Source organism: Cucumis melo, chromosome 6 (assembly GCF_025177605.1).
Source record: "Cucumis melo cultivar AY chromosome 6, USDA_Cmelo_AY_1.0, whole genome shotgun sequence".
In the NCBI taxonomy this organism is placed as follows: Eukaryota; Viridiplantae; Streptophyta; class Magnoliopsida; order Cucurbitales; family Cucurbitaceae; genus Cucumis; species Cucumis melo.
In genome coordinates, this window is record NC_066862.1 from 15,459,001 (window position 1) to 15,463,613 (window position 4,613).

The 4,613-nt window shown below is 36.3% G+C and overlaps 1 long non-coding RNA gene across 1 annotated transcript; it reads right to left on the minus strand.

The window, feature by feature from the left end:
* Nucleotides 1–758: 758 nt before the first annotated feature.
* LOC107991520 (uncharacterized) lies at nt 759–2,699 on the minus strand. The gene is made up of 3 exons (XR_007821389.1): nt 2,386–2,699; nt 1,596–1,647; nt 759–1,271 (listed from the first exon to the last, which is right to left on the minus strand). It is a non-coding gene; the product is annotated as an uncharacterized LOC107991520 (long non-coding RNA).
* Nucleotides 2,700–4,613: the final 1,914 nt, after the last annotated feature.

Genomic DNA, 4,613 nt, shown 5'->3' on the forward strand with positions numbered 1-4,613 from the left:
ACTTATCGTTCTAATATGAATCGAATCCATATTAATTTTAACTTAGAGTTTATTTTTGAATCTTATTCATGTTATTATTTTTATTATTACTTGATTCATATTCAAATATTATTTTCTCTTACAAAAACTTTATATTATAGTGTTTCAAATACATTATATTAAACGTAAATAAAATTGATTCTTATTTATCCTTATTGAGCTAACAAAGGGACCTTATGGACTTATAGATTAAAGCTTCAATGATATGAGATTAATTGATTAAATTTTTAATTAAGTTAATCTTCATTCATTAACTATTAGTCATTCCACTAAAGACTAACGATCATACTCTTCTTACTTTAGATAAATTTTTGTGTCCATTAGCCCTAACTAATCAAAAGTGCAATGATCCTTCAAAAATTGCTAGTAAGTACAACTAGGCAAAAAATTACTGTTTTGCCTTTGTAGTTACATCTAACTCCTTAAGTACCACTGATCCCTCTAATCACCAATAAGTTACAGTCTTACTATAACTGGACTCCTCTTAGGTCAAGAGAGGGTTTGTCGTCACATTTGTTCAAGCCCTGGAATCAAGCTTTAAGAGAGCAATTTATCTACTTACTCTATCTATAGAGAGAAGTGAATTCCTTCTTGGGGGGGGGGGGGGAGGGGGAGGAGAAAACATTAAAAACATAAGTCGAATACTCAATGAGTGGCAAGTTTCTTAAATTTAAAGCTCGTAAAACATGCTTTAAGAGAAAAATTGTAAATATGCATTAGCGCGTAATGATATATTAATTGAAAAGTCATTAACTCATAGCCATCAGTCCACCAACAAACCTGTAGTCGATCCAACTGTGGAAAAAATCTAAAAATACGGCCAAAGATAGCTCGCACATGACAAAGAATCATGCAACCAAAATTAGCTCACGCATCTTTAGTACCCGCCACGATGGCAACCTCCAACCAATCCAATCCAACCATGATAGCATACTAAGTATACGGCCGGGGAATAGCTCACACGTGCTCCATATCCACAAGAAAACATGCGACCAAATGGAGCTCACGCATACTTAGCACCTACCGTAGTAACTGCATACCGCTCCTATGTGCACATAGAGCCAACCACCACAGGTTAAGCTAGACCCGAAGCCATATCACAATTCTCCATCCACATCCTCATCTAGGCTCAGGTTCTCAAATCTTCGATCACGACCTCTTTCTACCCCGAAACCCCTTGATAACCATAGGTAGCGCTACGGAAACACATTCACGTAGCTTAGAGAAATCACCTTCTCGTTCACCATAAGCATCGGTTAACCATATTTCAAAACCAAGTATAATAAAAACTTCAAATACGATTTTAAAGAGTTCAAGCCATGCACATTCTTAAAATCGTGATGAACAAACACATCATTTAAGTGTAATTGAAAACAGGAAGTTGAAACCCACTTTTATAAAATCCAAGTCATAAACATTCATTATATCGCGATGCATAAACACATTGTTTACATAAACGAAAACGTGGTCATAAATGGTTTAAGTCATGGTAGTTTTCAAGCTATATCAAAATAACGTGTATATGTATAAAGAAAGCTTGAAAATGAGACACTCACTATCAATGACTCGATCCCCTGAGATTATACTCTTTTACCACCTCAATTTGGTCTGAAGCAAAGATTAAGGTCTATCAGTTAGCTTCATAAAGAAAAACGATGCAACAATCTTCAAGTCACTTCATAAGACCAACTCAAACTATTTTATGTTTTTAAAGTCTCTAAATTATCGATACCTTGTCAAAATCGACTTGACAGCATATTAACGACTTCCTAATATTGAAACTAATACCTATAACTATTTTATGTTTCGAACCTTATAGAAGTAACACCCCGACGAACTCTAAAGTTAAAGGAAAGTCTATTTTCAACCTTTAACCTTCAACTCTAAGAAAAATTCAATGAAATTATTCCAAAACTTTCCAAAAACTTAAGGAAGTACCCATAACTTCAACGAAGAGCACTCTAACTACCTTTAAATTTGAAAATAAGCATCCGACATCATGGGCTATTCTCACATAGCAAAGTAATCTAACTTCAATGAAAATGCTCTAACGATACTCAATTATCAAATCCTAGCATCCATAAACCATGGTTTGCTTAATATTGGCACCAATAATTAAGGGATTCTAAAGACCCTTTCAATAAAGCTTAGAATCTTACCTAAGTTGTGCCAAAGACGCCTAATTTCGAGTTTTTAAATGGCTGTACAGCGGCAAAAAATTTGTCTAATAATCAAATCTAGCATCAAAGAGTAATGGGTATTGTGAAAATCGAGTTGAAACTTAATGGGTAATTGAAAATCTTCCACAAACTGAACTAAACTACACTAAAACAAGTAAAACCTTACCCAACTCCAACTAGCCACGAAAACTATGGCTTCGAATATAGCTGCGTGTGCCCGAAAATAAGTGGTGAGTTAAACTGCACAAGGAGTGGTCGTCGTTCGGTTAGATTGGCGGTGCTACAGCTGTGGATCTAGCATCGACAAGCCACGACGCTTCAATCACGTGAGGGAGAGACGTACGGCGGTTGCTGGGTTGCGTCAACGTGTAGCCATCGTCCGTCGAGTTACACACTGTGAGGGATGCTGATGAAGGTGTTGGATAGAGGAGAAATGGTGAGCGGAAGAAGAATTGGGAGAGGAAGAGAGATGGTTGGTCAAGAAACGTGAGGAAGGAGAAGAAGAAGAAGAAGAAAGAAAGAAAAGAAAATATCTTCCCCTATTTTTTTTAACATTAGGAAATTACTATGATGCCCCCCACTTCAAATTTAATTTTCCTTTGTCTCTTAGACAAATCTTTTCAAAAACTAACAAATTCAACTCTTAAACCGACTTAAATGGTTCTAAATTTTCTTTAATAGGCAAATCACCTTAAAGTGTATACAATAAAATATTCTAAAATGTTTTTCACCATTTAGAAAATATTAAATAAATATAACGGAATGGGGCTTACAAGTTACTACCTTCTTTTAAGAATTTCGTCCTCGAAATTTGATCAAGGTGATGATTTGAAAAGATGTGGGTATCGTGCCTTCATTGCTTGCTCCGTCTCCTACGTTGCTTCTTCAGTATTATGGTTCCTCCAAAGAACCTTGTTCTTTCTTATCAAGAATTTGTATTGGTTCCTCTTCGTAGAACAAGTTCTTCTTTAAGTGAATCGATTGTGCTTCAAGAATATGAGATGAATCTGGAACGTACTTACGCAACATGGACACATGAAACACATCATAAATCCTAGAAAGTTCCATAGGCAACATGAAATGATATGCTGCAGGTCTAATACGTTCTAGTTTCTCATAAGGCCCAATAAATCATGGACTCAGCTTCCCTTTTCTGTAAAAAACGAAGCATACCTTTCCAAGGAGATAACTTTAGAAAGACCTTGTCACCAACCTCAAATTCCAAGTCTCTTCGCGTTTATCTACAAAACTCTTTTGACGATCCTGGGCTATTTTCAACTTTTCTCTAATAATTTTCACATTCTCTGAAGTGATTTCTACTAATTCTGGCCCCACTAACTTCCTTTCTCCAACTTCATCTCAGCACATTGTGAGTTCTACAACGTCTACCATATAAAGCCTCGTATGGTGTCATTCCAATACTTGAATGGAAACTATTATTGTATGAAAATTCCATTAATGGTAGGTGAGCATCCCAATTACCCTTAAACTGCAAAACACAAGCTATAAGCATATCTTCCAAGGTCTGAATAGTTCATTCTGACTGGCCATCTGTCTGAGGATGAAATGCAGTACTGAAATATAACTTGGTACCTAGAGCTTGTTGTAAACTTGGCCAAAATTTTGAGGTAAATCAGATACAATAGATACCGGAGCTCCATACGCACTCACAATCTTATCAACATAGAATTTGGCCAGCTTATCCAAGGTAAAAGTGACTATGACTGGTAGAAATCTTGCGGTCTTCACAAGTCTATCAACTATCACCTAAATGCCATCAAACCCACTCGATGTACAGGAAGTCCAAATAAAAAGTCCATGTTAATAAGCTCCCACTTCCATTCCGGCATTGGAAGAGGGTTTAGGACCCCCCTAGTCTCTGTCGTTCAGGTTTAACTTGCTAACAGATTAAACACTTAGCCATATATACTGCAATCTCACATTTCATACTTGGCCACCAATAGTGCTTCTTCAAAGTTCTATACATTTTCGTACTACCAGGATGCATTGCATAAGTAGAACTATGTGCTTCCTCCAAAATTTGATCTTTTAAGGTTTTATCTCTAGGAACACGCAACCTATCATATTTCATTAAGGCACCATCACCCCTCAAGCTAAAATTCAATCTTTGGTTAAGTCTTACCTCTTCTGCTAACTTTCTTAGCATCACATCATCTAGCTAAGCTTGAATAATACGATCTATTAAAATAGGCCAGACTTAGAAGTGTGCAATCAAATTCTCTAGCTTGCCTACTAACATAGTAGCTTCACCCATTTTCAATTCTCTCAATAACAAAGAACCAACCAAATTTAGAGTGACATTAGAACAATTAGACTTCTGCTAAGGCATCATCCACCACATTAGTCTTACCAGGATGATAATCAATGGTGCAC